Consider the following 18,726-nt stretch of genomic DNA (forward strand, 5'->3'; position numbering starts at 1 on the left):
GAGTGGTTCCACAACAGCATCTCAGACAATGTAATGTTGAGGCTTTATAAAGCACTGGTGAGGCCTCACTTGGGGTATTGTGAGCAGTTTTGGGCCCCTTATCTGAGAAAGGATGTGCTGACACGGGAGAGGGTTCAAAGGAGCTTCATGAAAATGATTCCAGGATCGAACAGCTTGTGAAATGAAGAGCACTTGATGGCTCTGGGCCTTTATACACTAGAATTCAAATGAATGAGGGGGTGGCCTCATTGAAACCTTTTGAATGGTGAAAGACCTTGATAGAGTGGATGTGGAGAGGATGCTTCCTATGGTGAGAGAGTCTAGGACCAGAAGACACAGCCTCAGAACAGAGGGATGTCCTTTTAGAACAGAAATGAGCAGGAATTTCTTTACCAGAGAGTGGTGAGTCTGTGGAATTTCTTGCCACAGATGGCTGTGGAAGCCAAGTCAACGGTATACTTAAGGCCAAAAGTTGATAGATTCTTGATTGGACAGGGCATGAAGGGATACGGGGAGAAGGCAGGAGATTGGGGCTGAGAGGAAAAAATGGTTCAGCCATGGTGGAATGGTAGAGTAGACTCGATGGGCCAAATGGCCCAATTGTCTTCCTATATGGGTCTCAGACCCTGTCTTCCATCTACCGTCTTGTCCCTCCCCAGGAACTTGTCCCGCCCATCACTGGCTGGGCAGGCCCCATATCTGCACCAGTCTTGCCCTACTGGTCATTTCTGCCCCGGAGACTTACAGCGGCTCATGGTCAAACGTTCCCCACAAATACCTGTCACAATTGGGCGTTGGGAACAGACCCAAATGCAAGATGCAGACACTGATGTTCAAGGAACAGGACTTGACTAGAGTAGGGACGTGACAGGATACAGACGAGGAGCAGGGACAGGAATGCACACTAGGGCTTGGACCTCGAGCCAGAGACTGGACAAGGACCCAGAACCTGGGACTCGACTCAGGCTCAGACTCCAGAACTAAGCAAGGACAAGACGAGGCTACAGGACTGGACATGGCTTGGGTGAGGAACTCCTGCATAGGGCGAGACACAGGGACAGGTGAAGGCACATGGACAGGACTCGGATAGGACTGGACTAGGCATGGACTGGATGAGGGCCTTCAGGAGCACGGAACCTTGGACTAGAAGAGACAGGAGCATGGAACGCAAAGCTGGGACCCCTCCTTGGGAACAGGACATGGGGCCAGAACTCTCACACATAACACAGAGCCACACCCCTCCTTGGGAACAGGATGTAGGGCTGGGACTTATACACAGAACACTGAACATGAAGAGACAGATCCCAACACAAGATGGCGGCAAACGGCTGGACCCACCTAGCGAAGGCGAGGACACAGAGACATTTCCCAACGCTAGGTAGTGGCAAACGGCCAGACCTACCTAGCGAAGGCGTGGACACAGACAATTCCACACAACAAAAGGCAGTTCCTTATCTTGACCTAACCAGGCTCCGGTCATGCTCCAGTGGTAAAACTTCAGTGATACAGGTGGGGTATCCGGGCTAGGTGAGCAGGCAGAGTCAGGTGAGGGGGGGGGGGAAGACAAGGAGGGGAACAGGACAATCGAGCAGGGAATCCCTGGTTTGCAGAGGTATTTATGTCTCAGCCCCAGAACGAGAATCATGTGCCCACAACAGAAACTGGGGAAAACCAGAAACCCTGGAACAAGGAACCATGGACTGGACTGTGAACCGGAACACGGACTTCACGGACCGGACCATGACAATGCCTCCCAAGTGTAACTCACAGTATAACGGTTCGTTGGACCCCATATAAAAGGGATCCCATCCTCATTGCAAAATTGTTAGGGAAATGAATTTGCTAAGTAAATTCAATTAAAATTGGTCATCACTAAATTGGACAAGGAATTCGAAGTAACTAGAGAATACCTTCATTTGTGAATAAGGGAAGAATGACTTGTCAAGTCTTCCAAAGAACAATAGTCACAGCCTTTTTTTTTACTGTACATGCACACAGAAAGTCAAATACTACAAAGTTAAACAAAGTCAATTCTGTGCGTCTTATCAATTTCCACAAAAATGTCAGAGACAGTCTCCTTTCCGCCCATAACACACAGAGATAAGTTGTTAGAACATCTTTGAAACTAAGAAGTTTCAAGTGTGCTGAGAACCCAGGCCAAATGGTGAGTCTTTATTTATGGAAAACAGAAGGTTCATTAAATCCTTAGATCTAGTAAGTCATTAAGTCCAAAAGTATAACTTGTTTTGTATTTTGTACCAGAGAGGTGAAGAACCAGACTTTTTAATTGTCAGAAACTTAACAGCCCACGGGGTCCTCCTGACAATTTATGAACTTCGCAGTCTCCATCTTGATTACAGTGCTGTGTTGTGCTCCAAGGCCAGCACTAGGCATATTGCTAAGTTGCAGGGTGTTAACAACTCAGATATTTAACCCTTTATTCGGAATTTTCTTCCACACCAGGACAATATAAACACCTATGCCAGGATGCTCTTTGTTGAATACAGCTCAGCGTTCAACATCATCATTCCCACAGTCCTGATTGATACCCTGGGCCTCTGTACATCCCTCTCCAATTGGATCCACGGCTTCCTAATTGGAAGACCACAATCTGTGTGGATTGGTAATAACACCTCCTCCTCACTGATGATCAACACTGGCATACCTCAGGAGTGTCTGCTTAGCCCACTGCTCTACTCTATCTATACCCAGGATTGTGTGGCTAGGCATAGCTTAAATACCATCTATAAATTTGCTGATGACACAATCATTGTTGGTAGAATCTCAGATTAAGATGAAAGGGTGTGCAGGAGTGAGATATACCAGCTAGTTGAGTGGTTCTGCAGCAACAGTCTTGCACTCAATGTCCGTAACACGAAAGAGCTGGTTGTGGACTTCAGGAGGGGTAAAGCAAAGGAACACAAACCAATCCTCATAGAGGTATCAGAGTGGACAGAGTGAATGGTTTCAAGTTCCTGGATGTCAAGATCACTGAGGATATAACCTAAGCCCGTTATATTAAGACAGCTGCTATATTTCGTTCGAAGTTTGAAGAGATTTGATTTGTCAATTTAAACACTCAAAAGCTTCTACAGATGTACCGTGGAGAGCATTCTGACAGGCTGCATCACTCTTCAGTTTACGGAGAGGGGTCTGCTGCAGAGGACCAAAAGAAGCTGCAATAAAATTCGTCAGCTCTATTTATAGACAATAGACAATAGGTGCAGGAGTAGGCCATTCGGTCCTTCGAGCCAGCACCGCCATTCACTGAGATCATGGCTGATCATTCACAATCAGTATCCAGTTCCTGCCTTATCCCCATAACCTTTGATTCCCTATCTTTAAGAGCTCCAACTCTTTCTTGAAAGCATTCAGAGACTTGGCCTCCACAGCCTTCTGGGGCAGAGCATTCCATATATCCACCACTCTCTGGGTGAAAAAGTTTTTCCTCAACTCCGTTCTAAATGGCCTACTCCTTATTCTTAAACTGTGGCCCCTAGTTCTGGACTCACCCATCAGCGGGAATATGCTTCCTGCCTCCAGCGTGTCCAATCCCTTAATAATCTTATATGTTTCAATAAGATCCCCTCTCATCCTTCTAAATTCCAGAGTATACAAGCCCAGTCGCTCCAATCTTTCGACATTTGGCAGTCCTGCCATCCCGGGAATTAACCTTCGGGAACTAGCCTCCGTAGCATCCCAAGACATCTGCAAGCAGAAAGGTGGCGTCTATCTTAATGACCCCACCACCCAGGACATGCCCTGTTCCTGTTGTTACCATCAGGAAGGAGGTACAGAAGCCTGAAGGCACACACTCAGAGATTCAGGAACAGCTTCCCCCATCTCTATACAATTCATAAATGGACATTTAACCGAGAAACACTACCTCAGTTTTTAAATAGATATGACTTTTGCACAATCTTTAATCTATTCAAAATACATACGTAAATACTTACTGTCATTGATTTACTTTTTTAATTTCTATATTAACATTTATTGCATTTGCTGCTGCTGCTAAGTTAACAAATTTCACTACACACGTCGGCGATGATAAACCTGATTCTGATTTTGATTCCGACCTGGAGAGCTCAGATGACAGGCCGCGAACTCGTCCTGTCATCTGCGCTCCCGCTGCGCCCGGGGCACCTGATTGACATCTGCTCGCTGACGTGTTTGCCGTTTACTTGTTACTCCAGTCTGTGGGGAACTTTGCAGACTCTCGAGAGTTAATCACAAGAGATAAGTTCATTTAATTTCCTTGTGTTTCTACGTCTCCACTTACTGTTACACAAACCGTGGACAGGACACCGTTCGCAGTGAGATTGTCAGCTGTTAGTTTGTAGGGTATTTAGTTTTGAAAGTAATGAACATGAACTCTCTGTTACCACCGCATTCCACGCCACATCGGAACTGCTTTCCTCGGCGTCTCCAGAAAAAAAGAGGTAAGTAATACATTTGATGTTTGATTGTGTTGTTCGGGCAAGCCTTTGCCCATAATTGCTTCACCTTCCACGATGCCCTCTCCCTTCAGGTCTCCTTCAGTCCACCCTGTGGCCCCCGCGACGGAGGAGGTCCCAGACACTCCCTCAAGTACTCTTTATCCATAGGTGTTGCCTGGTCTGCTGAGTTCCTCCAGCATTGTGTGTGGGTTACTTCCTCAAGCAACCCTCCTCTCTCCGCGAGGGGCGGTTCCCGAGCGACCCCGCTGCCCTGCAGTTGTAGCGACCATCCCTGCAGGTTCCCCACCGTGACCTCACAGAGATACTGGAATGCAGGACAGGAGGCAAAGATCTGGCAGAATCTGTGGAGGGAAATGGACAGTCGGCGTATTGGACCAACACCCTGTATTAAGACTCGAAATGAAAGGGAAGAGCGCAGAATAAGACAGTGAAGGGAGGGGGAGGAGAACCGCTCGCAGGCGACAGGTGCTCGACCTGGTGAAGGAGGGGAACATAGGTAGCAGGTGGAGTGGTGGGAATAATGAGAGAAATCTGTAACAGGCAAAAGCTGGAGAATAAGGAATACAGCACCAGAGGGGACGGTAGTGTCCCATGGAAGAAAAGGAAGGAGGAAGGGAACAAGATGGAGGGGTTGGGAACAGGAAACCAAAGGTGAAAGGATGAATAGAATGAGGGGAAAGCCAAATGTGGGAGAGGGAACTAAGGGGATTGCTACCAGAAGTTAGATCAATCAATGTTAATGTCATCAGACTGGACAGAATTAGTGCTCATATTGAGGCATTGGAGGAAATCGTAGACAGAAAATTCAGCGTGAGAATAGGAAGAGCAATTGGTTTGGGTGGCCAGTGGGAAATACTGACTGTTGCGGCCGACAGAGCGAAGACGCTCCTTCCTGTGTAAGTCACACAAAATGCTGGAGGAACTCAGCATCTATGGTAGAGAGTGCAGTCGACGTTTCGGGCCGAGACCTTTCATCAGATTCTGCCTGGCCGGCTGAGTTTCTCCGCAATTTAGGTGTGTGTAACTTGTATTTCCAGCATCTGCAGATTTTGTCTTGTTCCTTCCATTCTAAGCCATGTTGCATACAGATTTACATATGTAGCATACAGGGCACCTGGTCCAGCGGTTAGTTTCTGCAGTAGCCGCGTTTTATCTAAACGTAAGCAGAATAAATTCTTTTGAGTCATGACGTCCATTTTGTTCTGTGCGGCGCCGGGATTGCTTTCCTCCGCTTCCCAGTGAAGACAGGAAAATAACAATTGTTTGTTCAGGGAGTACTGCTGCTAAAACTGACACATTACACATACTGTAGCGTGTTCTGCTCTTTACTCGGCACACGAGTCCGTGGGGATCATTGAAGAGTCTCGCGAGATTCCCCCAGTTTGTGGGATTCATTGAAGAGTCTCGCGAGATTCCCCCTCCCCTCATCTTTTGTTCCCCATTCAAGCCCTTAACCTCTTCCCACCTGCCTATCACCTCCCGTTGTATTCCTCCTCTTTCTGCAATGGTCCACACTCCACTCCGATCAGATTCCTTCATCTCCAGCCCTGTACATTTCCCACCCAGCTGGGTTCACCTAACCTCTTCCGGCTATCTCCCCTCCCCTGCCCCAACTTTTTATTCTGGCCTCTCCCTCCTTCTTTTGCAATCGTGTAAAAGGTCTTGGCCCGAAACCCCGACTGTTTGTTCATCTCCATGGATGCTGCCTGACCAGCTGAGTTAGAGTCATAAAATCAGATAAAACTACAGTGCAGAAACAAACCCTTCGGCTATCCAGTCCATGCCAAACTGCTTAAACTGCCAACTCTGACCAACCATCGCTCTCCATGCCCCTCCCATCCATAATCCTATCCAAACTTCTTTGAACATGAAAACCAAAATCACTTGCACCACTTGCGCTGGCAGCTCGTACACACTCACCACCCTCCAGGTGAAGGAGTTTCTCCTCATGATCCCCTTAAATATTTCACCTTTCATCCTTAACCCATGACCTCTGCTTGCCATCCCACCCAACCTCAGTGAAAAATGCCTGCTTGCATTTACCCTGTCTATAGCCCTCATAATTTAAATTCTTGCAAATCTCCCCTCAGTCTTCTATGTTCCAGGGAATGAAGTTCAAACCTATTCAATCTTTCCTTATAACTGAGGTATTTCAGTCTCAGCAAAATCCTTGTAAATTTTCTCTGTACTCTTTCAATCTTATTTATATCTTTACTGTAGCTGGGTGACCAAATGTGCACACATTACTCCAAATTAGGCCTCGCCAAACCCGTATACGATTTTAACATAACATCCTGACTCCTGTACTCAGTACTTTGATCTTTGAAGGCCAATGTGCCAAAAGTTTTCTTAATGACACTACCTACCTGTGCCACCACTTTCAATGAATTATGGACCTGTATTCCAGAATCCCTTTGTTCTACTTTGACCCCTCAGTGCCCTACTGCTCACTGGTTGGTCCTCCCAAAGTGTAACACCTCACACTCTTCTGCATTAAATTCCATCTACCATCTTTCCAGTTGGTTCAGATCCCACTGCAAGCTTTGATAGTCATCCTCCCTGTCCAGTACACCCACAATCTTGGTTTCATCTGCAAATTTGCTGAACTGGTTAACCACATTATCATCCAGATCATTGATATCGATGAAAAACAACAGTGGACCCAGCACTGACACTGGCGGGACTTCACAAGTCACAGGCCTCCAGTCAGAGAGGCAATCAACCGCTACAAACCTTTGGCTTCTCCCACAAAGTCAGTTCCTAATATAATTGACCACCTCATCTTGAATACCAAGCAACTGAACCTACTTGACCAATCTTCCATGTGGAACCTTGTCAAATGCTTTGTCCATCTGGACAACAGCCACTGCCTTGCTGTCGTCAACTTTCATAGTAACTTCCTAAAAACACTCTCTAAGATTAGTTAGATGTAACCTGCTGTGCACAAAGCCTTGCTGACTACTCCTAATCAATCCAAATACATATTTATCCAGTCTCTTGGAATACCTTCCAATAGCTTTCCCATTACTGATGTCATGCTCATCAGCCTATAATTTCCTAGTTTATTCTTAGAGCCTTTCTGAAACAGCAGAACAACATTAGCTATCCTCCAGGTATCTCACCTGTCCGCTAAGGACCCTAGTTTTTAATTATTTATTGGGATACAGTATGGAATAAGCCCTTCTGGCCCTTCATTACCAGTAACCCCCGATTTATTCCTAGCCTAATCACAGGAAAATTTACAGTGACCATTAACCTTCTAACTGATATATCTTTGAACTGTGGGAGGAAATCTGAGCACCCAGACGAAACCCACACGGTCCCGGGGAAAAAGTACAAGTTTCTTACAGGCAGCAGCAGAAATTGAACCTGGATCACTGGTACTGTGATGCATTGTGCCAACCACTGTCCTTTCCACAGGGCCTGAGGGAACACTTTGTCAGGCCCTGGAGATTTGTCCCAAAACTGCAAACACCTGTGTAGTGACCGCACTGCCACTTTGCCTCATATCTGTAGATTTCGTCTCTCTCACTTAATTCCATGCATAGGGTTACCAATCTGACCTTCCAGAGGACCAATTTTGTCCCTGGCAATCCTCTTGCTCTTAACATATCTGTTGAAGCTCTTAGGATTCTCCTTCACCTTGTTTGCTAGAGAAGCCTCATGCCTTATTTTAGCCCCCCTGATTTCTTTAGGTGTTCTCTTGAATTTCATACACTCCTCAAGTACCTCATTTGTTCCTACCTGCCTGTAACTGCTAGACACCACTTTTTTCTTAACCAACCTTCAAAATCTCTCTTGAAAAACAGGGTTTCCTAAATCTATCATCTTTGCCTTTTATTCTGACGGGCACGTCAAGCTTTGTACTCTCAAACAACATACACAAAATGCTGGAGGAACGCAGCAGGCCAGGCAGCATCAATATTTCAGGCCGAGATCCTTCAGTAGGATGGGAAAAAAAACTGAGGAGTAGATTTGAAAGGTGGGGGAGGGGAGCAAGAACACAAGGTGAAAGGTGAACCTGAAGGGGGAGGGATGAAGTTAAGAGCTGGGAAGTTGATCGGTGAAAGAGATAGAGGCCTGGAGAAGGTGGGAGTCTGATGGAAGAGGACAGAAGACCATGGAAGAAAGAAAAGGGGGGAGGTGATGGGTGAGAGAGGGAAAAGGCCTCACGAGTTCCTCCAACACTTTGTGTGTTGCTTGGATTTCCAGCATCTGCAGATTTTCTCTTGTTTGTGATTGTACTCTCAGATTTTCACTTTTGAAGGTGTCCTACTTACCAACTACATCTTCTTTCAGCAGTTTGTGTATGCTGCAATGAAAAGTTGTCTTCTGAATTTAACAGCATTGTGGGAGCTTGTTGGTGTGTGGGGCTCTGAGGATGTTGGGTGTTTGTGACACAGTGACATATGTTCTCCTGTCAACATACTGAGAGCCCTTGTCTGCACCTTGCCCACATGGGCACTGTGCTTTTTCCCCATCAGGGACGCCCCCCAACACACAGAGCCGTTTGATAAGTACCTTGGTCTGCTGCCCAGTTCTGGTTTACTATTTTCACAGATGTACCGAGATACAGTGAAAAGCTTTGCTTTATGTTTCATCCCGACAGATCATTGCACACGTCAGTATGGTGAGGTAGTACCGAGATAAAACAAGGACACAATTCAGAATAAAGCGTTAATTAGAAAGTGCAGTGCAGGGAAATGATAAGGTGCAAGATCACAGCCAGTTATTTGATCTTTATTGTAAATCAGACTCGTGTCAGCTGGTGAGAAGTTGACTTATGCCTGATGGGTGGGAGTTTGAGTTCAAGCTCAAGTTAAGGTTTACTGTCATTCAACTGTTAGATGTAAACCACCAAATGAAACAAAATTCCTCCAGACCAGGGTGTACACACATAACACAGAGTAATATTACCACAGATATTCACAAGTTCAAAGGTACAATTTAATGTCAGAAATGTATACAATATACATCCTGAAATGCCTTTTCTTCGCAACCATCCATGAAAACAGAGAAGCGCCCCAAAGAATGAATGACAGTTAAATGTTAGAACCCCAAAGGTCCCCCCTGGCTCCCCGGTCCCCCACGTGTAAGCAGCAGCGAGCAACAATCCCCCCTCCCCTACTGGCAAAAACAAAGCACACCCACTACCAGCACTCAAGCGTGAGCAAAGCAATAGCAAAGACACAGACTTGCAGTTACCCCAAAGACTACACTGTTCACCCGATAGTTTGACACGCTGCAGGCTCTCTCTCTCCTAATAAGGGAGAAAGAGGTGAGTCCATTTTCCAATGAGTGAGAGAGATAACAAACAACTCGCTGGATTATGATGTTAAAAGTCCGTTATGTCGCTTTTTCCGAGCTCTATACCTGGAGATTAAATGGATCCCAGGTGTACAGCAGATGTTCCGACTCCCTCAATGACACACGGATCTTTTGTGGTGACACTGACCCTTGACTTGCGCGACTCCAATCAATCGAGAACCTAGGCTTCTGAAATTGTGTCAAATCATAGGCTGAGACCACGGCATGCCGAATAGCGGCTGATCGTGGAACCTCGAGAGTGGGTCCCATTCCCACAAAGAACCATAGTCAGGGTCTTCAAAGGAACCCTGAAAGGGAAATATAGAGATATTAATGATGGAAATAGGACTGCTTCCGAAGATGCAAGCAAAAGAGTTGCTGTTGGGCGCCATCATCCACTTAGCTCTGCCTCCGATTATTTTATTTTATCAGATATTAAAATATATTCCAGTGGACTGCTAATCTAACTCCTTTCAGGCAGTCCATGCTGTTAATCAGTTCTAACTGTGTGTAGACGTTCCCTGGGGATCAATCCAGGCCAACGTTCTCACCAGTCTCACATTGTGATGTCACTTCGGGTATCTGCAAGTAGAACAGAAAGGAAGGTCACAGAATCACAGAGGCAAAGGGTTGGAGGCAGTCAAAGAGGGGTGTAGCAGATGGAGGGAAGAGTCAGAGACTGGGAAGGGTTAGGGGAGATATTGGGTTACAGAGATTGGGAGGAGTCTAGGGACTGGAGGTGGTTACAGAAATGGGAGGAGCCTAGGGGCCAGAGTTGGGGGGTGGTCACAGAGATGGGTTGACGGGGTGTAGGGACTAGAAGAACTGAGAGGGGTGCAGGGGAAGCCACAGTTGTGGTTCAGAGTTTTCCCAGGAAGGGACGAAGTCACTTACCATTGAATGAGAACCACAGCAACAAGCACGATGACTACCACAGTCACTGCTGAACGGAAATGATATAATTAGAGTAAATCAACCGGAAACATACAATGGGACATCCGTTACCCCTGGTGCCTGCTCCACCATCCACACCCATCCCAGATACACCTTCATCCATATTACAATCCCATTCACTCTCCATCACAGGTCTGTTATATTAAAAAGTCTATCTATCCCCTTCTTAAATCCCAATCAATTGTTCCCTGAAAGTGGTGATACAGGTAGACAAGATGGTGAAGAAGGTGTTTGGTACATGAGCTTTCATCAGTCAGGGTACTGACAGCAGGACTTGGGTGGTCACGTTGCGGTTGTACGAGTTGTTAGTGAGCCCACACTTGGAATATTGTGCTCAGCTTTGGTCAACTTGATATGGGGAAAGTTGCCCTGAATTTGGAAAGAGTGCAGATTAGATCTGAGATGTTGCCGAGGATCGAGGGACTAAGTTATGGAGAGAGGTTGGGACTTTATTGTCTGGAGTATACAAGACTGAGAGATGACTTTATAGAGGTGAATAAAATTATGAGGAGCACAGAACTGTGGAATTCATTGGCTGTGGACATCGCCATTGGGAAAGGGTACTGAAGGCAGATATGAATAAGTTTTGACATTGAGAAGAGGGGTGAAGGTGTGAGGGTTACAGGGAGAAAGTGGGAGGGTGGGGCTGAGGAAAAAAAAAATCAGCCATGAATGTATGGAAAGGCAGACTCAATGAGACAAATGGTCTTATTCAGTTCCTGTATCTTCTGGTTTAAAACTGCCCCCACAGCAGAGCAATAGGGGAATAGAGAGGAAGAGGGGCTGTAATCCAGGGACAGAGGACAGGACAGCCCAGTTACTGCTGGGTTCTTTTAACCCCTTCTGAACCTGACACCCTCCAGACACTCATCTCAAGTCCCAGTTTCAGAATGAGAAACCTCACCTGGAGCTGCAATCCACCCAGCCACACTTGTAGTTCCACCCTGCACATCTCCTCCGCCCAATCCATTCCTCCAGGCATGCTCTGGCTCCAAAGTTATCGCTTCCGGTGGGCTAATCACTTGGTCCACCACAGTCATCTGTCTGGGGCACTCCCAGTCTGCAAAGCACAGGGGTTCTGTCTTAGTTCTGAGATGCTCTCTGTAAATCCGCACTCTCCAGAGGTCGGTAAATGGTTGGTGAACTTAGGGCCATGGGAGCACCATTCAAGCTTGCTCCGGAGCTCAGAGATACAGTCACACAGCAAGCAAACAGGTCCAGCTAGACAAGATGCTCATCTAAGCCAATCCCATATCCCTCCAAGCCTTTCTTATCCATGTACCTGTTGAACTATCTTTTAAGTGTAATGTATCTGCCTGAGCCACTTCCTCTGGAAGCTTGTTCCACATATGAACTACCCTCTGGGTGTAAAGATTTCCACTTGGATTCATAGTAAATCTTCCTTATCTTGCCTTAAATCATGCCCTCTAATTCTTGATTTTGCAACCTTAGGGAAAAAACCATGCGTCTTCACCCTACCCATGGCCCTCATGATTTTATACACCTCCTTAAGGTCAACCCAGTCTCCTGTCCTCCGCTGAATAAGGACCTAACCTGCCCACCCATCTCCATAACTCAGAATGGTGTCCTGACAACAGACACGTGATGCTCCTCTGTACTCTTTCCACTCAATGACATGTTCCCTATAGCAAGGTGACCAAAACTGAACACAATCGTCCAAGTGCCACCTTACCAATGTCTTGTGGAAGTCCCATGTTCTCTCGTGTCCCAATTTCCATGGGTGTCAATCCCTACTACAAACCCCCTCCACACAATCTTCCTGACCTTTATGCCTTTCCCTCAGTAGTCCATCCTTCACATCCTCTGGGGCAGAGTATTGACAGTACCATCTTCCAGTAGAAATGACTGACCTTGATCTTGTAATTCTCTCCCCTCGATTGAAATGATGACAGCCCTGCAGTAATCATTACACCACAGAGTTGTCCATTAACTATCCAATAACCTGCCATGCCGCTCAGCTGGAAGATGAGCTAATCTTCCAGACTTCTGGAAGTTATTCCAACTTAAACTCTCAACTCTTATTGGCTTGATTGTTACAAAGTACTAGAACACATTTTCCAGCAAAACAATTTACAGACATGCAGTTGCAATCTTTTTCTCAGAGACTTTACAACAAGTTTTGGCTCTCCAAGAAGTTTGATTCGTAGAGACTCGTAATGAAATTACAAAAGCTAGTATCTTCTTGTTCCCAGGATTAAAGTGTACAAAGGGTGTGCATGTAAGGTGAAAGGGGGCAAATTCAAAGGAGATGTGCTGAGCCAGGTCTCCTTACAGGGATGCACCACAGCAAATTTCCAACACATGGAACAGTACACGGCAAATGAATTAGATTGTTGACCCACGAGTGCTGAGTGGCTCGATTGACCTGCCAAGGTGGTGGTGGAGACAGACGCAGCAGTCATTTGATAGGTTCTTAGACAGAAAGATGACTGTTCAGACAATGGAGGAATGTTGATGTGATGTAGGGAGAAGGGACTATTCAAGTATGAACATATTAAATATATAGTCTAGCACTGCATATTGGGCTGAATGGCCTGTTCCCGTACTGTGCTGGCTCATGTTATATTTAGATCAGAACACAGGAAACCAGGTGCCCCTGCAAGGGATGTGTGGGGGAATATTGTCCAGACACCAAACAATGGGAAGAGTGGGATTCTGGAGTATCAAACCCTCATGGAACGTGCCTCTCCCCCAGCACCTACTTGGAATGCCGAAGCCAATCTCACAGAAGTCAGTGTTGGGGATGTCACCCTGGTGATACTTCAGGATGACACAGTCAGCCACCATCCAACCCTGGCTGGAGTTTCGACAGCACAGTTCATCTTCCTCACCCCTGATGCAGACATCCGTGACAGACAACTGGTGGTCCTTAAGGTACAGGCTCTCCCCAGCAGTCAGGACGCAGCGGCAGATGAGGGTACTATTGGCCTCATTGAAAGAGCAGGTGGCCCGTGGAACTGTCGGGAGAGGAGTGTTCGCAGTCAGTGGGGTCGGGGGTGGGGGGGGGTCATCATCCTCACCTCCCCACCTTCATTGCCCTACCATCCCATCACACACTCTCAGGGACAGATACAGAGTGAAACTTCCTACACAGTGTCCCATCACACACTACTGGTGTCAGACACAGAGTGAAGGTCCCTCCACACTGTCCAATCACACACTCCTGGTGTCAGACACAAAGTGAATCCCCCTTCACACCGTCCCATCACACACTCCCAGGTTCAGATACAGGATGAAGTTCCCTCCACCCACAGTCCCATCACATACTCCTGGTGTCAGACACAGAGTGAAGCTCCCTCCACACTGTCCCATCACATACTCCTGGGGAAGACACTGAGTGAAGCTCCCTCCACCATGTCCCATCACACACTCCTGGGGAAGACACTGAATGAAGCTCCCTCCACACCATCCCATCACATACTCCTGGTGTCAGACACAGAGTGAAGCTCCCTCCACACTGTCCCATCATATACCTCCAGATCCAGGCACAGAGTCAAGTTCCCTCCCACTCCATTCCATCACACGCTTCCTGGGACAGAAACAGGGTGAAACTCACTCAGCACCTTCTCATCACAAACTTCTGGATTTGGCCACAGAGTTAATTGTTCTCCACACTGTGCCATCACACACACACAGGATCAGACATTGTCTGAAGTTCCTTCTGGACAGGATGTACTTACCAGGAGTAGATCTGCCCATGATCATACAGACTATGATACACCTGAGGAAAAATAAATGTTGATTTGAAGAGTTAATCTGCAGAATCTGAAAGCTGGAACTATGCAGCTAGCTGTCTGTTCTCTGCCAATGTTCCACCTGCCCTTAAATATTTCTATGGGATATGATTTATGGGCACTTTGAAAACAACGGCCTCATTAGAAACAGTCAATCTGGTGTTGTGTCGAGCAAGTTGTAATCCCTGTTCACCATCATATACAAGACCATAGGATAAAGGAGCAGAAGTGAGCCATTTGGCCCATTGAGTCTGCTGCATCATCTCATGGCTGGTTCAACTTTCCTCTCAGCCCCAATATCCGGCTTTTTACCTGTATCCCTTCATGCCCTGACCAATCAAGAATTTATCATCCTTTGCCTTAAATATACATAAAGATTTGGCCTCCACAGCTGCCCATGGCAAAGAATTCTGCAGATTCATGACTCTCTAGTTAAAGAAAATGTATGTAAATTATCTGGATGAAAGCAAGGATGGGTGATTACGTTCACCAAAGATACAACGATTGGTGGCATTGTGGATAGTGCAGAAGATTACAACAGAAACGGTGAGATACAGATCAGTTACAGAGATGGGCAGAGAAATGGCAGGTGAGGCTTAATTGGGACAAGTGTGAGGTTTTGCTCTTTTTAAGAGGTCAGATTTAAAGGGACAGGCCACATTTAAAGACAGGACCAATAATAGTGTTGGGCAGGTGAATCTTTGGATCCTTGTCTAGATCTCCATGAAAGTGGCGCACAAATTGATAAGATGGTAAAGAAGGTGTATGGCATGTATGTGTTTATTACGAATGATGAATCAGTCCATTTGCATTGTTTAATTGTGTATAACCTACACTAATTTTTGTCTTGCACTGTACTGCTGTGGCAAAACACTTCTTGCAACATACCGATCTTATAATGAACCAGATTCTGATTCATCGAAGCACCGAGTTCAAGAGTCAGCAAGTTATGCTGCAGATTGATCAAACCAGTTTGGTTCACTCAGTTCTTTTCGCCTCGATACAAGTTGGGGCACGTGTTATTTTTAGCTGAGTGTTGGCTGCCTGCAATGTGCTGCCAGGGATCATGGTGAAGGCAGATACGATAGAGATGTGCAAGCGTTAGGCAGGCATCCTCATTAGAGAACGTGGAGGCTTTCGAGTGGGCACAGAAGAGGTTTACCGGGATGCTACCTGGAATGCGGAGCGCATCTTATGAGTGAACTCTGGATTTTCTCTTTGGAGAGAAACAGGATGAGAGGTGACTTGATAGAGGAGTACGAGATGATAAGCCATAGGTAGGGATTTTTTCCCAGGGCAGAAGTGGGCATAATTTTAAGGTAATTGGAGGAATGTTCGGGATATGAGATAGAAGGTGTTGTTCCTCCAACCTGAGTGTGGCTTCATCTTATATTCCGTCTGGGTAGCCTCCAACCTGATGGCATGAACATTCTCAAACTTCTGCTAATGCCCCACCTCCCCCTGGTACCCCAAATATTATTTATTTATATACACACATTCTTTCTCTCTCTCTCTCTCCTTTTTCTCCCTCTGTTCTTCTCACTATACCCCTTGCCCGTCCTCTGGGTTTTTCCTCCTCCCCCTTTTCTTTCTCCCTAGGCCTCCTGTCCCATGATCCTCTCATATCCCTTTTGCCAATCACCTGTCCAGCTCTTGGCTCCATCCCTCCCCCTCCTGTCTTCTCCTATCATTTTGGATCTCCCCCTCCCCCTCCAACTTTCAAATCCCTCACTAGCTCTTCCTTCAGTTAGTCCTGACGAAGGGTCTCGGCCTGAAACGTCGACTGCACCTCTGCCTACAGATGCTGCCTGGCCTGCTGTGTTCACCAGCAACTTTGATGTGTGTTGCTTGAATTTCCAGCATCTGCAGAATTCCTTGTGTTTATGTCTTTTACAGTCTTAACCCACCATGGGCAATTGAAAAGTCACTGTTGGAAACAGTGCGGCGAGCAACACTGTCATTATTTTTGACCCCTATTAGGCAGGGGTACACTTTAGGGTAGTCTGGCGTGACGTACGTTTTATATTTTCTTTCTTTGGAACACTCTCCCATGGCGCTCTCTCTCTCTGTCGCTCTCTAGCGCGCGCTCTCTCTCTCGCTCTCTATCTCTCTATCTCCCTCTCCCGCTGTCTAGCGCTCGCTCGCTCTCTCTCTCTCGCTCTCTAGCGCGCTCTAGCGCTCGCTCGCTCTCTCTCTCTCGCTCTCTAGCGCGCTCTAGCGCTCGCTCGCTCTCTCTCTCGCTCGCTCTCTAGCGCGCTCTAGCGCTCGCTCGCTCTCTCTCTCGCTCGCTCTCTAGCGCGCTCTAGCGCTCGCTCGCTCTCTCTCTCGCTCGCTCTCTAGCGCGCTCTAGCGCTCGCTCGCTCTCTCTCTCGCTCGCTCTCTCTCTCGCTCGCTCTCTAGCGCGCGCTCTCTCTCTCCCTCTCTCTCTCGATCGCTCTCTAGCGCGCTCTAGCGCTCGCTCGCTCTCTCTCTCCCTCGCTCGCTCTCTCTCTCACTCTCTCTCGACGTAGAAGCAGAATCGGGCTATTTGCCCAATCGAGTCTAGTCCGCCATTCGTGGCTGATTTAATATCCATCTCAAATCCATTACCCGCCTTCTCCCATAACCATTAACGCTGTTACTCATTAAATACCTAAGAACCTCCGCTTTAAATGTATCCCAAAAATGTTCCAAAGTTATCGGAAGCAATGAATTCCACAAAATCCTTTACCTCTGTCGACAGAAATCCCTCGTCTCTGTTCTATTCTGTGGCCGTGTCCTCTCTTCGTAAACTCTCCCACTGCCTCCTCGTCTTTCTACCACTCCACCCTCGTCAACACGACTCATAGAACCGGCCTCGTCCACAAGTCCAGATGCCGCTAACTTCACTGAACCCTTATCGGTTATCGGTTCCCTTCCTCTCAGTGATGGGGCATCGTTAGTCCCGGGACCCGTACCTGAGTACATACCATGCTAGAACGATTTGGCTCCACATCTTGAGTCCAAAGAAGACAACGTGGCTCCGAGCAGAACGTGTGGGTTTTCTCCTCGCCCCGGCGACACACACACAATTCATGGGCATAAACACAAAATACTCCGCAGTTGCTGAGGTCAAAGCAACACTCACAACACGCTGGAGAAGCTCAGCAGGTCGGGCAGCATCCGTGGAAACGATCAGTCAACGGTTCGGGCCGGAACCGTTTGTCACGACTGAAAAGGGTGGGGACAGAGGCCCTATAAAGAAGGTGGGGGGAGGGTGGGAAGGAGAAGGCTGGAAGGTTCCAGGTGAAAAACCAGTAAGGAGAAAGATGAAGGGCTGGGAGAAGGGAGGCAGGGAGGTGATAGGCAGGAAAGGTGAAGAAGGAGTAGGGGAAAACACAATGGGTAGTAGAAGGAGGCGGAACCGTGAGGGAGATGATAGGCAGCTGGGGAGGGGGCAGAGTAACATAGGGATAGGGGAAGGGAGGGGGAGAAAATTACCGGAAGTTAGAGAATTCAATGTTTATCCCAAAGGGCTGGAGACTACCCAGACGGCATATGAGGTGTTGCTCCCCCAACCTGAGTTTAGCCTCATCATGGCAGTAGAGGAGGCCATGTATGGACATATCCGAATGGGAATGGGAGGCAGAGATGAAGTGGGTGGCTACTGGGAGATCCTGTCTGTTTTGGCGGATGGAGCGGAGGTGCTCGACGAAGCGGTCCTCCAATCTGCGTCGGGTTTCACCGATGTAGAGGAGGCCGCACCGGGAGCACCGGATGCAACAGATGACCCCAACAGACTCACAAGTGAAGTGTTGCCGCACCTGGAAGGACTGTTTAGGGCCCTGAATTGTGGCAAGAGAGGAGGTGTAGGGACAGGTGTAGCACTTACGCTTACAGGGATAAGTGTCGGGTGGGCGATCCGTGGGGAGGGACATGTGGACCAGGGAGACGCGGAGGAAACGATCTCTGCGGAAAGCGGAGAGGGGTATTACCGTTGCATCCTTGGGTTGCGATTGGACAGAAGCAACGGAAGAGCACGAGTCCATTACCTCTGCCTTCACCGGCGGGCGGCAAAACTCCGGACGCACACACACCTGAAATTATTCCGAATTTCATGAATTCCTATTGTCCGCATTTTCTTTCCTCAACTAAGTCAAAGTCAGGCACGCTCACAGCTAGTCAATGTTTAAATATTTACACATTATACATGTTGCGTGCACAAAATGTACCGTTCACAAATTCTACATGTAGTTTGTACCAATTGTTGCGTTCACAAGTTACACACATGT

The sequence above is a fragment of the Mobula birostris genome, chromosome 8, assembly GCF_030028105.1.
Source record: "Mobula birostris isolate sMobBir1 chromosome 8, sMobBir1.hap1, whole genome shotgun sequence".
Classification (NCBI taxonomy): Eukaryota; Metazoa; Chordata; class Chondrichthyes; order Myliobatiformes; family Myliobatidae; genus Mobula; species Mobula birostris.